Source organism: Giraffa tippelskirchi, chromosome X (genome assembly GCF_054371585.1).
Source record: "Giraffa tippelskirchi isolate mGirTip1 chromosome X, T2T-mGirTip1v1.2.pri, whole genome shotgun sequence".
Taxonomy (NCBI): domain Eukaryota; kingdom Metazoa; phylum Chordata; class Mammalia; order Artiodactyla; family Giraffidae; genus Giraffa; species Giraffa tippelskirchi.
In genome coordinates this window covers 28,683,157-28,703,761 of record NC_137289.1, presented here as the reverse complement: position 1 = coordinate 28,703,761, position 20,605 = coordinate 28,683,157, and the positions used below count along the sequence as shown (strand labels likewise).

At 38.7% G+C, this 20,605-nt stretch overlaps 1 protein-coding gene across 6 annotated transcripts in view; it reads left to right on the top strand.

Annotated features, from left to right (window-relative positions):
• The window catches only part of STAG2 (STAG2 cohesin complex component), a 128,037-nt gene that overhangs the window by 2,009 nt on the left and 105,423 nt on the right, over window positions 1-20,605 (top strand). The window lies entirely within an intron of this gene.

Here is a 20,605-nt window from a genome sequence, read left to right as displayed (position 1 = left end):
AAAACTTTTGATCTGTAGGGTTAGATTTAAGTAAAAGAAAAGCTCGTGTTGGTTTGAGATGGTTCCTTAAAATGCGCGGGCCGTTCCTCCCCCCCTCCCCGTAAAGCCTCATCTTCCCCCCGCACGGGAGTGTAAATTCCATACCCCTTTTCTCCCACGGACCGCCGTATTTCACGGCAGCCACACCCTGTATTTGTCTCTGTGGATTGGACTCATTATCAGCTTAATTTAGTGACTCTTAAACCACCATGATGGGACTTGCTTAAGCACGAAGCTTCTTTTCCTGTTTAGTCCTAGTGGTTAGTGTCGAAAGAGGAATAATCGAGGTTTCTTGATGAAACCTGGTGCGGTCCAACCTCTGCCTTTTTTCTGTTGTCTTTTTTTCCTACTCCGGGCTGTTGGCGGTGTCAGCACCGCTGCTGGGGGCGGGGGTGGAGGGGAGAAAGAGTCGGGTTACCGAAGTGCGTCATTCCTGGCTCTAGCAGGGCCTGCTCGGGAGCTGCTGGTGTTTGTTACTGTCCTCGCAGCACTTTCCTGCCAACCTTCTCTCTCTGCGTATTGGTTGGGAGCAAAAGCAGGAGGCGGTCTCCTAATTCTATCCGGAGCCTAGCGCGTTGCATTTAAGGGTATATGTGAACTTATTAAAAAAGAAAAATCGGTCCTGTAAAGTGGATACATTTCTCTTTAATGAGATACAATTCAGATAGTTTAGATTTGCTTTTATATATTTTCCAACGAAGGGTGGGGTTAATTTTGAGCATTTTAAACCTCTTACGTTAAAATGCTGGGTTTTTTTTTTCCTACGCTGATATTAATCTATAATTAGGAATCAGAAGGGCCAGTTAAGGCATAACTGTTCAGCGGTTTTTTCAGTGATTGAATTGTAGTTTTATGACACATTATGTTAAATAGTGTGTTTTTTCTCGTTTTGAGCTAAGGTGCTACATGAATGCAAGCTAATTGTTCATGTTTAAGTTCATTTCCATCACATATTCCTATTTACCCTTTTAGATGTAATTTTAAATGTGTCCTTTGGATCTTACTGACTTCATTAGATTCTTAAAGATGGTTATTTCCCTTTTTTAAAAAATCTGAATTAAAAAAAGATCTTCCAACCTAACTAACAAGGAGTTGTATGGGGTAGTTGTACAGTTACATTGTTAAATTCTGACTTCTAGCTAGTTTTTGATACTTTTTTTATCTTTCGATTTTTCTCTGTATTTAGTACAGTATCTTCCTCTTAATTCTTTTGTGAAGATAATTGGGGGAGAGGTGGGAGGTGGAGATGAAACAAAAGTGGCCTTGAGTTGGTGGTTGTAGCTGGGTGATGAGTACCGGAGAGCTCATTGTACTATTATTCTCCCTACTTTCCCGTGTACTTGAATGTTTCCATAATTAGAAAATTTTGAAGAAAAAATTCAAATTATCTTGCAATTTTGGTGTAATGACTTAACTTTATATTTACATATTATTTGCATGAGAAACTTGGCCTTGTGTATAAGTAATTACGCAATGTCTGACTTACAAACTCAAAAAATATTCAAATTGAACCAGTATAGAATAAACAAGATAAATGCTTATAAATTGGCTGAACTTTTAAATATTTGTAACTTAGTCTGAATTTGCTCTACTTTTAGTTTCTTTTTTAATCCTTTGAAAATAGGAAAATTCCATGAGCAAATTTTGTAAATTCTGCTTGGTGTCTATTTCATTAAGTTGGAGTTCCAGTGAGTCAGTATGAAAGGGATTTACTATTAATAGGAGGGGCTTTGGCAGTTGGAATAAGTGACAGTGGAAGAGATTCGGGTGCCCTAGGGAGCATTCCTGGTAAGAAGATCGAGGTAGGAGTTGAATTCTGTTTCAGTATTTGGTGTTTAATGAATGGGTAGAGAAGAGGATTGAAAAATAAATGTACTTATTAGCTGTTCTTTCCCACTGTGAAATAACTATAGCTATAGCATTTTAAGGTATCAGACTGGTAGTTGGGGGTGGGGTGGGTTTTTAAAAAATTGATCTGAAAATGAATGTTTACATATAAAATGAGTTAAAGCTCCCCTCCCCCCACTTTTCCTGGTGGCTTAGATGGTAAAGAATCTGCCTGCAGTGCAAGACACTGGTTTGATCCCTGAGTTGGGAAGATCCCCTTGAGAAGGGAATGGCTACCCCCTCCAGTATTCTTGCCTGGAGTATTCCATGGACAGAGGAACCTGGCGGGCTACAGTCCCTGGGGTTACAGGACTGACACTTTTCACTTTTCCCGCCACTTTTAACCATGTGGTGCTATAAATAGTTAAAAGTTGATGTGTAAAATATTTTAATGTTAAGAACATCTGACCACTACCCATCAACAGTAAAAATGCATTGACATTAAAGCCCTCAGTCTCCTTGGTGTATTGTTAAATTGCTCCTACAAAGAATTTGTAAATTATTTGAAATTAAGCACCTTATTTTCTGCAATTTTGTGTTGTTCAGTGGCAGGTTTTTTCACCCTATGACGTGTAGTTTTGAATGTATGTCAGAGCTTTAAAGGGAACCCAAAATAACGGATATTTAATTTTTCTATTTGGTGACATGTGTTCCCTAATCATTATTAAAGCAAAAATTCCACCCTAGGCCGGGGACAGACAGACATTTCATAATTGTTAATATTAGTCTGTTTGTATATTACGTATTCATCATTTTAGCCTTAGAAAGGTGTTAAGAGAAGACAGTATATATTCTGAACTCTTACTTATATGCAAATAATTTAAACATGATGAGGATTGTGACTTCAGATTTATTTTATTGTGGTGAGGCAAGAGCTAAACTAAACTACTAAAGCAACAAATTATGAGTTTGGCAACTTTGAAATCTATTCAGTTTTTTTTTTTTTTCTTTAAGCCCAAGCACTCAAGATTTTAATGAAATTAAATTACACATTATTTTTTCATTGTTTTCTTTTTCAACCTTAATGAGAATCTGAGTTAAAATGGGTGGGTTAGGGTGGGAGACAGGCTTAGGCTCAAATTATCCTTTGGGAATATAGGGTTCAGTGTGAAAATATGCCTTGGACAGTTCAGTAATGCTTAATATTCTGCATGTTTAACTGATGCCATCCACAGTCGTGTGTGAAGGGAGTAAACAGTGAATAGCATATTTCTGCTTTGGGTTCTTTATAATAGATGGGGGTCTTCAGTTTTTGATGCTGCGAGTTTTGAGCTTAAAATTTACATTAGATGGACACAGTGATCTGTCTATTACGTATCACTGAGATAAGGTTCATATCTCTTTAATGTGACCTTTTTGTGTTTCACATATTAAAAAAAAAAGTTGGTCTTGTGTTAGTACTTTGACATCACTGTTAGATTATTCAAAGACCTGAACACAACAGTTTATTGTGTAGTGGAGCACTACCCTGTAACTATTTTGGGAGTTGGGGAGCATAGCAAAGACAAGAGCTAGTCCAGGTTATCTATGGGTGTTAGTATATATTGAAACATTACCAATTATTAGAGAGTAAAGAAGAAATTTAAGGATTCAGATTATTTTAAAAGTTCTTTACATGTATTTTAGTTTTGTAATTTCTACATTTGGTATATATTTAGGACTTGTAAATTGTGGTTCAGTACTCTTCCTGTATAATCATTTTCTAGATCTCTGGCTATCATGGGTGGGGGTTATTGCTTGTTCTCTTTGGCAAAGATATGTGAGAAAACAAAATTGTCAGCTTGATTTTTTTTTTTCAGTCTCCTGAGTCGACTCCTTTGCATTTAATTTAACCAAATTTTATGTTTTTTCAGTATGAGTGGTGGTGTTTGGTGGAGTCTTAATTTTTGTGTGTGTTAGTCACTCAGTTGTGTCCAACTCTTTGTGACCCCATGGACTGTAACCCACTAGGCTCCTCTGTTCATGGAATTCTCCAGGGAAGAATACTCGAGTGGGTTGCCCTTTCCTTTTCCAGGGTATCTTCCCGACCCAGGGATTGAACACGGCTCTCCTGCATTGCAGGCAGACTCTTGACCTACTAAGCCACTAGGGAAGCCCTTTTTGTGTATGTACATTTTAAAAAACTACATCTCTTTACCAGCTATGGTAATCTGCTACCTGAACTGTATTTTTAATGTATGCTTGCTGTAGTTCTATCTTTGGTAATAACCAGAAGAAAACAAGTCTTTACCTATTTTAGTCTAGTCTGGAGATTATTGAAAGTGATTTAAGCCTCACCCTCTCCCCTTAAGCCCCACTCTCTCCCTGAAACGAGGGGATGGTGAATAATGTTGATGGTCTGTTCTTTTTTGTAATTTTAATTGGAAAATACAGGACTGGGCTTGATGAGACAAACTAGAGAGATTTCTATAGACTCTGGATAATCTAATGTACAACTCCAAGAATATAAATATATATAAATACAATATATATTCTTAAAATACTGTTGTTGAACATTGTTGGAAGGGAAAAAAGGAAGTTCTGTTTACACTTTTGCATAGATAACCTGGGATTTGTCGTAATGGAATTTGACCTATACGTGTTGAATCCTGAGCTCTTCTAAGAAACTCTTCATTTAGTTGCCACTTGAATGACTTAAATGCCAATAACTGTACTATGTGTTTTAACATGTATTGTTTAAAACTTCTCAGCTACTTTTGCAAGATAGATGGTTGTCATTTTACAGATGGAGAAATTGAGGCTCTGGGAGAATAAATGACTTGTAACAAAATAATAATTGACAGTCTGAATTCATACCCAAAGTAGTCTGGCCTCAAAACCTTTGCACTTTTTTGTTAAGCTCAGTAGTTTCTCTTAACTTGGTTAGGTCTTGGGATATCTATCACCAGAAAGCATGTATCTTTTCAGTGGTATGAAATGAGTTTTTTAAATGTATCATACAGAGTAAATGCAGATTTTTTTTTTATACAGGATTAGATGAGTTGCTGCCTGATGAAGAGTCTACATTGTGTTTTATACTGAAAGGTTAAATAGTTAAATAAGTCTGAGCTTTAGTTTTGTTTGAGTAAGCTCATTACACAGAAGTTTGTGGGATAATTTTTTTATTATCTTAGATGGGATAATAGGTTGAATTGTATTCTTGATTTTGGGGGGATGTCATACTATGGTAGATAGAATAGTTTCACTAATATTTTTTTCTTCTGTCATTTAGTCTCTATATAGAATGGAGGCTAAATGTGTCTGAGAATAGTTCCCCAATCATTCAGCGTGTTTATCATGTGCTTTAAAATGAGAATTTAGGTGACTCGCATAATTTACTGCTCTAATATTATCTTAAAATATTTTCTTCTAAGAAGGCAATGGCACCCCACTCCAGTACTCTTGCCTGGAAAAGCCCATGGATGGAGGAGCCTGGTAGGCTACAGTCTATGGGGTCGCTAAGAGTTGGACACGACTGAGCGACTTCACTTTCACTTTTCCCTTTCATGCACTGGAGAAGGAAATGGCAACCCACTCCAGTATTCTTTCCTGGAGACTTCTAGGGACTGCGGAGCCTGGGCTGCCGTCTGTGGGGTCACACAGAGTCGGACACGACTGAGCGACTTCACTTCACTTTTCACTTTTGTGTATTGGAGAAGGAAATGGCAACCCACTCCAGTGTTCTTGCCTGGAGAATCCCAGGGACGGGGGAGCCTGGTGGGCTGGCATCTATGGGGTCGCACAGAGTCGGACACGACTGAAGCGACTTAGCAGCAGCAAGTATTAATACCTTCTCTGTTTCTACTTTTTATTTTAGTTTATCTTTCCACTTAATTAAAATTTCTTGTTCTTATTTTTTTAATCAGGTAATAGTTAATATCACTGCCCTGAATTACTTTGTTCAGTAGTGATCAGAATCTTGGTCTCAGTTTTCTTTGCTTTTCCTTTTTCTCCTTCCTGCTTTTCATAAACTATAACTAGAACTTTTCTAATCTGAAGGAATGTTAGTTATTGTATATCTGGCCTAAGGTAAATTAGTGGAGATGCGTTAAACTGAAAATATTAGTGCTTTTCAACAGCCATAAGTCAGATTTATATATTTTATGTTAATTATTTTCTTAATGATTGTAGGAAGTATTCTTCCAGGAGATAGTCTTCTACCCATACTCATACTCAATATTGAGTCTTTTCATCCATAGTTTCCTCTTTGTAGTCCTAAGTACCACTGGTGTTCTACCACAGAATTATGCCCCAAGGCATCCATTGTTTATAATGAATTAGTTTCTCCCTTTGGATCTAGGGGGCTTCCCTGGTGGCTCAGAGGGTAAAAGCAGCTGCCTGAAATGCAGGAGACCCAGGTTCGATCCCTGGGTTGGGAAGATCCCCTGGAGAAGGAAATGGCAACCCACTCCAGTACTCTTGCCTGGAAAATCCCATGGACGGAGAAGCCTGATAGGCTACAGTCCATGGGGTCGCAAAGAGTGGGTCATGACTGAGCGACTTCACTTTCACTTTCACTTTTGGATCTAGAAAGATACTAGCTCTGTACTATTCTTGGGAGAATTCAGGAAATTGTCATTCAAATCATTTTCTGAGTTCTGTGATTAATAGCATGAGGAACCCTGATTGAGAAAGGCTCCTAGAATATTAAGGGACTTGGTTTAGCGCTAAACAAGGTTTTACTTTTCATGGTTACTTCTCTGTCTGTAACCCTAATGTAGCCTCTACAAAAACTTATGTTTTTGATAGAATATGAATGCAGTTGATGCTGTTGCCATCTCTGTGGGATAAATTGGTTAGTGTTGATTTTAGGCAGTTAGTGCTACTTGGTTTTAAAGAATTGAATATTGAATGTGGGAAGTTAAATGCATAGTTTCATTTGTTAAAGGGAATATTGTAGGAGCTCTGTTCATTATATTATTCAAAACCTTTTGTAAGAAGTCTTTGACAGTGACTAACATTAACAGTAGCTAACACTAACTGTACTCTTACTATGTGCCAGACACTGTTACAAATGCTTTATGTGTATTAGCTCACTTAGTCTTCATAACCCTCTGAGGTAGGATGACCGTATGATTTATTGTTCAAACCAGCACACTGTTGAGAGTGAAGAGTGAAAGGGGCAATAAATGGATGGCATGCTAGGATAATAGTATAAAGTAGGACTGTCCCAGAGTAACTAGGATGTATGATGACCCTGATTAACACCCCTGTTCTTCCCACACCCCCTTCAGAAGAGGAAACCAAAGAGGTAGGAGGCCAAATAACTTGCCCAATTATTGAGTGGGCAATTATTGAGATTTCTTTGGGCAGGAATGTGAATGTGGGCATTTAAACTGCCTTATTTTAGAGTTTATTTTTACTCTTTCCGAGGAGTTTTTATCAGTATGGGGTCCACAGTAAAAGACAGGATATAGTGTTTTTAAAAACCCAGTAGAATTTCCAGTTGGCTCTTTTCAAATGACGATGAAGACTTGGATGACTGTGTTAATGTCGAAGAGCAACTTCTCTGAGTGAGGTCCTCCTAAATAAAAGCAGAAAACTCCAAGATAACTACTTTCACTGTTTACATCTGTTTGTTTTTCTTAACATTGTTTAGATTCCATTTACCGGTTTCTTAGGAGGAAATGTGAATTGTATGATATTTCACGGGGGCTCTTAGATGGAAAATTTCTTAGGAGATAGCTGAAAGAGATACAGTTTTATGACTAAGGACAAATAGTATTAGAAAAGAAAGAAAAAGGTCTAGTTTAGAGACTTGTGTGAAGTTAAACTGATTCTGTGCCGTATTTTGAAAATTAAGTCTTGTAGATTAATGTGTCATTTCATAAAATTAATAGTTCTCTTTTATTTTTGATAACTTTTGCAGTTGCTTTGTATTCCCAGTCTGTTTATATTTGTTGTACATCCCCTCCAAAAATGAGTACTATAGGTGAGTTCAAACCTTTGGAGAAATGATTACAGCATAAGGGCAGATTTTACTATTTTGTAATCTAAGATTTCTTTTCCCTCTTTTTCTTCTTCTAGTGAGAGTGAGTAGTAGACAGCTGATCTTAAGAGGACTTCACGTTTTATTTTCATATTTAGCTGTTATTTTAATATTTCATTGAGGAATTTGTGTTTTTTTCCACCTAGCTAGTTCACTTGTGAAAGTTTTGTTGGTGTCACCATATAAACAACTGAGAGGTTATTAAGTAGGTTTATTCAGTTTTTTAGGGCTTCCCAGGTGGCACAGTGGTAAAGAATCTGCCCGCCTGCCAATGCAGGAAAAACGGGAGACTCGGATTCGATCCCTGGGTCGGGAAGATCCCCTAGAGAAGGGAATGGCAACCCACTCCAGTATTCTTGCCTGGAGAATCCCATGGACAGAGGAGTCTGGTGGGCTGCAGTCCATGGGGTCGCAAGGAGTCGGACACGAGTGAAGCAACTGAGCATGCACGGATTCAGTTTTTAAAGTCATTTATTTAGTTCACTAAAAGCCATCATGAAGTTGGAAGGAGAGGGACTGCATTTCTGACAAGGGGAAGGAATTCGTGGACCTCATAGTGTCTGGTAGACAAAAGGTTATTTTGTGGATGTGATTTATTACATAAAATTAATACAGATGGTGTTTTTAAAAAGTTATTGTTGGGTTTTATAATCTGGGGCCCATGGATAGGGTAGAGGTGTGAGACCCTGTGAAATTAATGTACAAAATATATGTGAAGTGAAAGTTGCTCAGTCATGTGCGACTCTTTGCAACCCCATGGACTATACAGTCCATGAGATTCTCCAGGCCAGAATACTGCAGTGGGTAGCCTTTCCCTTCTCCAGGGGATCTTCCCAACCCAGGGATCAAACCCAGGTCTCCTACATTGCAGGTGGATTCTTTACCAGCTGAGCCACAAGGGAAGCCCAACAAAATGTATAGCTGTGCATTTACTCTAGTTCTCAGGAGTTCGTTTGTTGTATCAACTGGTAGATAAAGTGCCTTCAGGGATGGGATATACAGTTGTAAACTACATAGTCTGCTCTCAGCATTGTCATTTGGGTTTTATCACCCCAAATAACCCTTTTTGAAAACATTGTGTACTGGAATTACTATATGTTAAGGAATACTATGTTAAAACCAGTAGCTATCAATGCAGTTTTGATAGTGTCCTACTCTGAAAAGCTTTGGGGGAAAATAGCAATTGAATACTGTTGTTAGAGCACTGGAATGCTTCAGTCTTTAATGGTTGTTAATAAACTAAGTTAAATGAGTCCATGATCATCCCCTATAACCAGTCACTGTTATCTAAAGGTTAAGACCTTCTGATTGATAGTGTGCTTCTGTGTAAAAGGAAAAGGGGCAATCAACAATCACTCTGTTATGTGGGACTCTTGTATGTCTTTATTTCAAGTTCTGAATGCTTGCTTTTAAATAGGAATTTAAATTTATCCATGCTTGCTTTGCTGTTTGACTTTGGATTCTTTGTTGGAGTGTCAGCTTGAAATATCTTTGTCATAGTATATGATGCTCATTAAATTCATTCTCTACATATATATGATGATGCAGGTTTGGTATATTTAACGTAGAATTTCCATTTCAAGATTGTGATGTATGATACACTGTCTGCTTGGATTTCTAACCTTTTTGTCTTCAAAAGGAAGAATTTCCCCACACTCCACCAATGTATCTCTCGCCTGGTACCTAATTTGCAAACTGTATGATGATTAGAATGTTACTACAAAGAACACAGTTAATACCCTCTTACTGAAAAAGGCCTTTTTTGTGGCTTACAGAAGTAGTATTAAAGATAGTTAGGAATATGAACCTTGGAGAATTTCCTTTCTATGTTCAAGAAGTAGAGAAAATGTAGGAAATATTAGCAAAGCCATAATATTTTTCCTTTGGGATATGTCCCTCCCTGTTTCCACTACTCATTCAGGCCAAAAGACATTCCTTAGACTTTATTCCTGGCAGGAGAATTGAGGAAGTGGTGGTAGCTATGGCTGGCAGGGAAGCAGAAACTTGAAGGTATGTTTTTCAAAAGCAAATTTGTCAATGACAAATGGATTTTTCCAGCTTGAATATATGTACTTTCTGGAGTTTTGATTACATGTGTCAGTGCATAAAGTGCTACTATTCATTGAGGAATATTCAGTAGTTGCATTCATATTTGGATGTTCTAAATATACTTAAATTTCAGAGGGGTTATGTGGACAATACAAGCTTGTATTAGAAAAGATCGTTTAGTAGGGAAATAGTTCCTAAATTTTCGAAGTTAGACTGGAACAGTTATCCAGGTTGCTGCAGAAAAGTAGCAAGCATCACATGGGAGATTATTATTGTGTGTATAAATATGTAGTGCTTATATGTACAATATTGGTGGATATCCAAATTTATTTCTGTTTCTTTATTTAGCTATGCCGGGTCTTCATTGTGGCATGCGGGATCTTTTCAGTTGTGGCATGTGAACTTTAGGTTGCAGCATATGAGATCTAGTTCCTTGGCCAGAGATTGAACCTGGGCCCTCTGCATTGGGAGTGCACAGTCTTAGCCATTGGACCACCAGAGATGTCCCCCAATTTATTTCTTATAAGTAGTTTACCTTTTTCAAACAAGGAATTACGTTTTTATGTGATTTTGAATTGTCCCATTGTGTAATACATATACAGATTCTCAAATGGTAATTAAAACCTTGGGTTTTCTAGAAATGTAACCCTGCATTGAAATCACATTATTAACATCTCCTTTTAAAAAGTTCTCATGTTGAAAGAGTAGTAGTCAGTTAGTCTCCTCTAGTTGGCTTTGCATTAATGATAAACTTTATATATCTACAGGATATCATTTATAGGATCTACTACATGGCAAGGCTCCCTAACATTTCATTTTTATTTCTTAAAAAGACATATGTGAGGTAGTTGGTGGTACTTTCATTTATTGAGGTTCAAAATGGTAAAGTGACCTACCCAAGTTCATTCAGCTCGTTCGTGAGTGGCAGTGCCTGCTTTTGAATCCAATTTTGCCTATTTCTAGCACGCTTCTTTACATAGTGATACACTGCCTCCCAGTGGGATGATTTATTTACTTGTGTAGTGATAACTTTTGCAGGGGGAGAAGAGGTGAGGGCAAGAATCTTAAATTGATGAGACTGAGGAAGTTAAACTTCTTGAAGTAGACAGAAAATGTTCGGAAATTAGGTAGAAGAAGCCTTATTTTCTACTAACAGCTGATAGGGAATAAATTACTTTCAATATGAGGTTATATGTGATGTGTTTCATATTTTATAATAAGCATCAAATAACACCTGAAAGAGTGTTGAGTGGGGGAGGATGATAAATTTTGTTATATTTGTTGTAATCCTCAGTAAAGTGACATCTGATTAAGAAATTAAACTTCTTGTAAAATAAACTATGAAACAACATGTTATCCAAAGCATCATTGGCATATGCCTCACTGGTAGTGTTCCTACTAAAGGACAGTGGTAAATTGGTCTAAATCCAAGTAACATCATGTTGCTACTTTTGTGTTCTCTGTCTTTTTCTTCTGTTTTTCATTTTTCTCCAGTACTTCGTTTTTGTTATTTTTCTATCTCCTATATCTTTATAGTTTTTAAAGTCCTCCATTGAAAGTAAAACTGTTTTGATGATTTCTTTTTTACTTTCATGGTACTACTACTAATACAATGTAACTCTATATGCTAGGCACTGCAATAAAAGTGATTTCAACAATAGACCCATTTTATTCTCCCAACAACTCTATGAGGTAGGTGCTATTACTGTATCCTGTTGACAGGTGAGAAAACAGAGGTGCAGAACAAAAAGGTAAAATTGCCCAAGGATACATACCTAGGAAAGTGGTGGAGACTTGATGTGACACTCAGGCAAACTGAGCAGAGTCCCATGTTCTAGCTCTACAGTACCATACTGCTGACTCTTGACATTAATGTGAATGGTTTCCTCATCTTGGCAGTGTATTTATTTTAAGCCCTCTCGTTAATTGTGAAGTATGTTTGTTCATCCTAATAGGAATTTTAGAGGTCACAGAGGATTGGACAAATTTCTGATCCTCAGGTTTCCTGGCTATAAAATGAGTAATCCTCTCTGCCATATTCTATTATGGGGATTAGATAACAATACTTTTCTGAGTGTTTTCTGTATGCCAGACAATAGGCTCAGGGTTTTGCTGCCATGATAGGCCCCCAGATACTTGTAATGTCTTCAGTTACTGAGTACATTCTATATGTCAGATACTTGATGTAGTATATTACTTTTACATTTTAATCTTGTATAGGGGACATTGTACTCATTTTACAGAAAACTGAGGCCTAAAGAAATTGAATAATTTCCCCAACTATACCTTATGGCCTTTGTATTTGCTTGCTGGTTCCTCTGTCTTGTGTGGTTGCTCATTTCTTCAGGACATTTTGCTCAAGTAATTAGTCTTTCAGTGAAATATTCCTTGGCTGTAGCGTGTAAAATATCTTTTGCCCCCAGCACTCCCTTTCTCCTTACTCTGTTGTATTTCTCTGCTGTATTACAATTTCTCTGTTGTATTTCTTCATTATCAAACATAGTTTTATGTGGGTTGTCTCTTTCTCCACCTTACTATGTAAACTAAGTGAAGGCAAGGATATTTGTCTTGTTCATTACCTTAACTCCAGCACCTAGAATAGTGCTTGGGACATAATAGGTTGTATAATATTTGTTGAGTGGATGCACTGTGTGGTATCCTGAGACTCACTAGGCTTACTTGCAAGCTGACCCAGAATTAGACTGATTTAATCTTATTAGACAAGATAGGCATTTCCTGGAACAGAGAAGTGATAAGGATTGTGCTTGGACCTGTTTCTGGGTGGGAATGGGAAGGCAGTTGTGTTTCTTGTTGTAATTTTTAGAAGTCTATTCTCATGAATCGGAGAAGGCAATGGCACCCCACTCCAGTACTCTTGCCTGGAAAATCCCATGGATGGAGGAGCCTGGTAGGCTACAGTCTATGGGGTCGCTAAGAGTCGGACACGACTGAGCGATTTCACTTTCACTTTTCCCTTTCATGCACTGGAGAAGGAAATGGCAACCCACTCCAGTATTCTTGCCTGGAGAATCCCGGGGACGGCGCAGCCTATGGGGTCGCGCAGAGTCCGACATGACTGAAGTGACTTAGCAGCGGCAGCATTCTCATGAATTGCCTTGAATTCCTGGAGGAGTATATGCCCTCGGGTCAGCTTCTAGGTTCTCTGAAGCCTTTTTATCTCTTAATAGAGGTCTGCTTTCCAGCTTCTTCTGACTGTCTTAACTTTCAACCCCTCATTTTGCCCAACAATTTGTTCATTGACTGTTTATAGTGTATTTGTGATGTGCACAGTGTGGAGCTAGATAAGTTGACTTCATACAAGAGTATTCCTAGCTTTGCCATAATATGTACGTACATACATATGTGTGTAGGGTTAAAAAAACTGCCATGTATTGAAACTTTAAATTATTGTTTTAGTTAATATTTTCATAGCAAGTTAACATTTTTTTGTAGTATCTAGGAATTCATACTTCTTTCTTTCTACTTCTTATAAAATTTATTGTAATAATTATGTACTTAGAACATGGTAGTGGTAATGCTGTACTATGCTCTTGCATTTGAATGGCAGTTAATTTTTGAGAGAAACAAAATTGTAGTTTTAGATACTTCCACCTTAGGCTGATATTAGTGCAACCGGAGGTCAGGAGATATTAGTAAGAAGTAGACCTTAGGGATCCCTATGCATAGTGTACATTGGTCTTTAGGGGGGAGAAGTTATAAATAAAGAGGAGCAGAAGGCCAAGAGTGAAAACCTTATTAATTGGGCAGGAGGACCACCGATACAGGAGAAAATCTAGGAAAATGTACCATAAAATCCACAAGCATCTCAAATTTGAAAAGAATCCAGATGGCATGTTCTCCCATCTGGGAGATGCTTTAAAATTGTATATAATATAAAAACTGTTGTTTCAATTATGTCAAGTTGAAATTATCTTTAAAGCTGATATTTGTTCTTGTTTAGTCACTAAGTCATGTCCAACTCGTTGCGACCCCATGGACTTCAGCATACCAGGCTTCCCTGTCCTTCACTATCTCCCAGAGTTTGCTCAAACTTCTGTCCATTGAGTCGGTGATGCCATCCAACCATCTCATCCTCTGTCGTCCCCTTCTCCTCCTGCCCTCAATCTTTCCCAGCATCAGGGTCTTTTCCAATGAGTCAGCTCTTTGCATCAGGTGGCTGAAATATTGGAGCTTCAGCATCAGTCCTTCCACATTTTGGCTATTGTGAATAATGCTGCCACGGACATGGTGTACAAAAACCTGTTTGAGTCTCTACTTTAAATTCTTTGGTGTATATACTGAGAATTAGAATTGCTCCACAAATACTCTATGTGTGGCAGGCATTGTCCTCAGCACTGCAGACACCAGTGAAAAGATAAGCCTGGTCCCTGCCCTCAGAATTTACAGTCTAGTAGGGAAAAAAGATATTAAATAAACGGTTACAATTAAGTATGGTAGGTGTTACAAAAGTATGTCACAAGATAGTGGAGGACAGAGGAGCCTGGCGTGCTACAGTCCATGGGGCCCTAAAGACGCAGACAAGAGCAAGTACAGACTGCCATGTGTATATTTTATATGGTTGTAATAATGCATATACTGTTAAAGTAAAAAGAATGCAAAAGGTTAAATGCTTTTTCATATTGATATCCTCTACAACACCTCACTCCCCCACCTACCACCACATGGAAATCATTTTTGTCTCTCCCCTCATTTAAAAATTTAATGCATCTGAAATATATTTTTGACTCTCAAGTGAGGTAGGGCTATTGTGATGTGATTTATAAGCAATATATTTGATCGATCTTCTTCCCTATTTCTGGCACAGAGCTCCCCAAGCCCTTGAATTTTCTCAGTATTTAGAGTGGTAGAGGTACCTTTGTTATGTTAATAAGGTGACTTTTAGAAAGCACCCTAGGGTGGGGCCAGCCCTGGTGGCTCAGACTGTAAAGAATCTGCCTGCAATGCAAAAGACTTGGGTTTGATCCCTGGGATGGGAACATCCCCTGGAGAAGGAAATGGCAACCCACTCCAGTATTCTTGCCTGGACAATCCCGTGGACAGAGGAGCCTGGCAGGCTACAGTCCACGGGGTCACAAAGAATCGAACACAACTGAGCGACTAACATTTCAGGGTGGGGACTGGTTGGTAGTGAAACACAGCTAGTGAAATCACAGCTAGTGAAACCAGCTGTGATTAAAGGGTTAGAACTTGCAGCCTCCAAATGCACCCCACCTCTGAGGAGGAAAGAGGAGCTGGACTTGGAATGCAGTCACGAATGGCCAATCATTTAATCAATCCTGAACTCTCCCCAGAACCCGAAAATGATAGGGTTCAGACAGCTTCTGGTTTGCTGAACACGTGAAGATTTGGAGAGAATGGCAAGCTCTAAGAGTGCTTGGAAGCTTCCTCGCCCTTTACCCATGCCCTGTATCTCATCTGGCTGCTCCTGAGTTATATCCTTTTACAGTAAAGGATATATAGGGTCGCAAAAGAGTTGGACATGACTTAGCGACTAAACAACAACAATAAGAAACTTAAAAGAAAATGTTTCTGAGTTTTGTGAGCCTTTATGGCAAGTTAATTGAACCCAAGGAAGAGTTCTTAGTGTAAAAAAACACACAGCCTAAAAACTGAGAATTATCTTTTGTTTGAAGGAATTTCTGAGGACTTAAACCCAGAAGGCATCATCCCAGAAAGCTGTGAGGGCCTGCTCCAAAGAGGTGAGGAGCCAGAGTAGGTAGAAGTGTTGCCACAAAAAACAGGTAGTTAGAATATCAAAAGATTACTGTCAAAGAAAACTAGACATCTCAAATTAATGAATTTAGTGCTTTTCGTGTATGGGAAGATGCAAGAGTCTGGGCTCACTGAAATCATTCCTTTGATATGCACCTCAGTTATCTGGGGATACTATTCTGTCCTTTTCCCTGCTCAGTCCCCTTAGGGTCTACCATTGTGTGGTGGCTGCAGTGGCTGAGGGCTTGGCAGCCTGTTTTGTCTCTGTCCTGAGTTCCCTCAGGGCTCACCATGGGGCAGGCTAGTGGCTGATGACAGGATGGCCATAGCATCCTTTGTTTGCTGATGAGGCAGGTGGCATTTTTCATTCACAGTGAAAGTGAAACCCGCTCAGTTGTGTCCACTCTTTGTGACCCCATGGACTGACTATGCAGTCCCTGGAATTCTCCAGGCCAGAATCCTGGAGTGGGTAGCCTTTTCCTTCTCCAGGGGATCTTCCCAACCCAGGGATCGAAGCCAGGTCTCCCGCATTGCAGGTGGATTCTTTACCAGCTGAGCCACCAGGGAAGCCCAAGAATACTGGAGTGGGTAGCCTGTCCCTTCTCCAGCCGATCTTCCTGACCCAGGAATCGAACCCAGGTCTCCCGCATTGCAGGTGAACTCTTTACCAGCTGAGCTATCAGGGAAGCGGGAACCTCTATTTTATAGCCAGTGAGTTGGACGTAAGGGAACAACCTGGACTTGCAACTGCTCTCGGAAGTGGAGTTGGGCGAGGGCAGTCCTGTAGGACTGAATCCGTAAATCTGTGAAATCTGATGCTGTCTCGGGGTAGATAGTGTCAGAATTGAGTTGAATTGTAGAGCACCCAGCTGGTGTCTAGAGAATCTTGGTGCTGTAAGAGATATTCCCTTCCTTCCCTGCAACACAACATTGGGATTGGGTCTCAGAACCAATTTAGTTATACACATTTGCCATACCGTGAACTACCTAATTATTTTCCTTGCTGTACATTTGTCTCTTTCCGCCTGTTTTAGAAGGTACAGCTTCTATGAGTAACTGTTTTTTTCCCCTATCTAGTTATGTCCTGGAGTGGGATCATGCTGTCAATCAGTATGAACTTTTGGAAGATCCTTGTAACTGAAGGTGTGTTGTTTTCCAGTAGGGTTGTACCTACCTTACAGGCCCACTGTTGCTGTCAATATGTGGTAATCACATTATTCCTGCTTTGGAGATGTTATTTTAAGCAGTTTTACCAGTGGTATTTCAAATTCTTTTAATTTGCGTTTCTTTGATTACTACCTAGAATGAACATTTCCCCTTATTTTTGAGCAAGGTATTTTGTATGTGACAGACAACATTTAAGTTTAACCTGAGGGCCTTTTTAATTATGAGTATACAGTAGTTTCTGGTTAATTACTGGTAGTGATGGTTTTTAGTATTAAGTAGATCTATCTAATTATTTTAAATTGGATTGTGTATTATTTCATAATGTCTGTTCACCTTATTCAGTGGTGTTAGTTCATTTCAATTTACAAACAGCAGTTGCTTAGGAAACCTGCAATAATCTATTCATCCACTTGTCTAGCCCTGTAGCATTAAGTTGCATTCATCGGACACTTTGTGGATGAGCTGTGCTCAAGTGTTTTGTAAATAGAGTGTGAGAGAACCAGTGGGAAAAGCCCAGATTTTTTTTTCCTCACTGTAGTGTAATCTTTTTAGCAATGAAGCCTACAGTGAAATTAAATTTTTATTAGTAGTTCAGCCAGTTTCTTGATAGTAATGATTATTTTTAGTCATGAGCAGGGTAGATAAAGTGGAATTGGCTGTTCAACATCATTCTTTCAAAAAAAAATGACATGATTGTATTAATGGTTGTGACATTAGTAGTCAGTTCATAGACTACTTCTAGGTAGGAAGTTCATAGTCTTCCTCTACTGAGAATTTGTCAGTGCTGTGGCATTAGGAAACCAATGTTAAGAGATACCCTTCTTTAGATATCTGGGAATGTTCTGGACTATCTAACTTTACAGTGATTAAAGATACATTGTTTTGGGGGGGGGGGGTCTTAGTACCCAGACCAGGGATTGAACCTGTGCCTCCTGTATTGGAAGCTCTGGGTCTTAACCACTGTACCACCAGGGAAGTCTCACATTAGCAGCTTCGTAATGAAAAAACATTCAGGTCTAGGAGAGAAGTTCAGGGTAAGTGGAAATACAGAATAGTTAATTTTCAAGCTTTATGTATTTTGAGATTAGGACTTATTTTAGTTTTAGGAACATAAAATGTATTATTTATAGTTTAGTTAAAATGATCGTGGATGTTCAGTTCAGTTCAGTTCAGTTCAGTCGCTCAGTCGTGTCCGACTCTTTGCGACCCCATGAATTGCAGCACGCCAGGCCTCTCTGTCCATCACCAACTCCCGGAGTCTACCCAAACCCATGTCCATCGAGTCGGTGATGCCATCCAACCATCTCATCCTCTGCCATCCCCTTCTCCTCCCGCCCCCAATCCTACCCAGCATTAGGGTCTTTTCCAATGAGTCAACCCTTCGCATGAGGTGGCCAAAGTATTGGAGTTTCAGCTTCAACATCAGTCCTTCCAGTGAACACCCAGGACTGATCTCCTTTAGGATGGACTGGTTGGATCTCCTTGCAGTCCAAGGGACTCTCAAGAGTCTTCTCCAACACCACAGTTCAAAAGCATCAGTTCTTCGGCACTCAGCTTTCTTCACCGTCCAACTCTCACATCCATACATGACCACTGGAAAAACCATAGCCTTGACTAGACGGACTTTTGTTGGCAAAGTAATGTCTCTGCTTTTAAATATGCTGTCTAGGTTGGCCATAATCTTTCTTCCAAGGAGTAAGCGTCTTTTAATTTCATGGCTGCAGTCACCATCTGCAGTGATTCTGGAGCCCAAAAAAGTAAAGTCAGCCACTGTTTCCGCTGTTTCCCCATCTATTTCCCATGAAGTGTTGGGACCAGATGCCATGATCTTAGTTTTCTGAACATTGAGCTTTAAGCCAAATTTTTCACTCTCCTCTTTCACCTTCATCAAGAGGCTCTTTAGTTCTTGTTCACTTTTAAATGTAGTGAATGGATCCCTGATCTACTGTCAGCACAGTCACCTTGTTTTACTTTTGTGATAGTTTTACCATTGCTTGGTACTTTCATATTTCTTTTTGGTCTCTTTCTCCTACTAGAATTTAAGCACCTTGGAAACAGGGACTTTACTGTTTAATGCTGTAACTTCAGTGTTTCTAACCGTACATGATACATAGTAGATCCTTAGAAAATACTGTTGAATCAATGAATAAACTCACCAATTTAACTGGATATGATTGAAATATTTAGAAATAAATTCAGTCCTAGTTACGAATGTAACTAAACTTCTGATTTTAAGAAATATCTCACATTTTTGCTTTTTCAGTTTCAAAATCAGTTTGAGAAATGGGAAAAAGATCTCAAAGACTTGTCAGTGTTACTATAGAATATAAGAAATTAGAAGTAAAGTTAAAGAGACATCAGTCTCCAAAGTTCATTAAGTAAATCTTTTGCTTTGTGTAACTATATCTGTGGCTTCCAAGGTGGCTCAGTGGTAAAGAATCTGCCTGCCAATGCAGGAGATGCCGGAGATGTGAGTTTGATCCCTGGGTCAGGAAGATCCCCTGGAGTAGGGCATGGCACCCCACTCCAGTTTTCTTGCCTGGAGAACCCCATGGACAGAGGAGCCTGTTGGGCTACAGTCCATGGGGTTGCAAAGAGTTGGACACGACTGAGTGCGCGCTTGCGCGCGCGCGCACGCGTACACACACACACACACACACACAACAATGTCTGAACTTATTATCTGACCAATGACTATTAGCATACGTTCTTATCAGTTTTATCTTCACAAGTTAAGACAAGCTTTTACTCTTAAGTATCTGATTGGTGTATCTCCCAAACTTAGACAAGTTTCTTTTTACAATTTACTAAAATTAAGAAATCTGAAGCAGGTGAGAAGAATAGTTAGCAACTATATTGCTTTTTTGCCACCATCTTGTAGGAGGATTGGAGGTAATGTTTGCTTTTACTGTGTTCTCTGGTGTTGAACTTGTTACCTAATATCAAATTCTGAGTGTGTTGCTTAGTGTGTATGTTAGTCAAATGTAGTAGTGATGATCCATCATAGTTTTAGAGCATTGTAGAGTTTTTAGAATACTGTCACTCTGTTCTCATAATAATTGTTTAGGGAGGGAGGTCTTACAGTATCCATGCTATTTTACAAATGAGGAGTTAGCCTTTTAGAGAAGCCAAACAACATAGCTCAAGGTCCCACAACTAGAATTAGTAAAATAGTAGTATTTTACTATATATTTTTTACTATATATATATATATTTTTTTTTTTTTACTATATATTTTACTATAGTAAAATAGTAGAATTAGTAAAATAACTAGAACATACATATTGTGTTTCTTGGTTCTGTGTGCTTTAGAACCTAGAATTTTAGATCAGGAAGAAGTCTTAAAGGCTCTACATACATGTGTGTGTTATACGTTATATATATATAATGTTAGTGGATATATATATATATATATATAATGATTTAACATTATAAAGCTGATGTGCCAGGATTCTAACCCAGATCTTCTCAGATCAGATCTGAATTGTTTCTAGTCTTCCCTGTCTTTGATTTTGGAGATGTGTATGCTACTGGATAAACTGGCTGGCTGATAAACAAAGGTATTTGGGTTTCTTAATAGTTTTCTGATTTACATCTATATTTGTAATGGTGAATAGCTTCCCAGAACATTTAAAAAATAATTTTATTTTTTTTATTTTTGGCTGTGCTGGCTCTTTGTTGCCGCTTGGGCTTATCACTAGTTGTGGCAGGTGGGGTCTACTCTCTAGTTGCAGTGTGCAGGCTTCTCATTGTGGTGGCTTC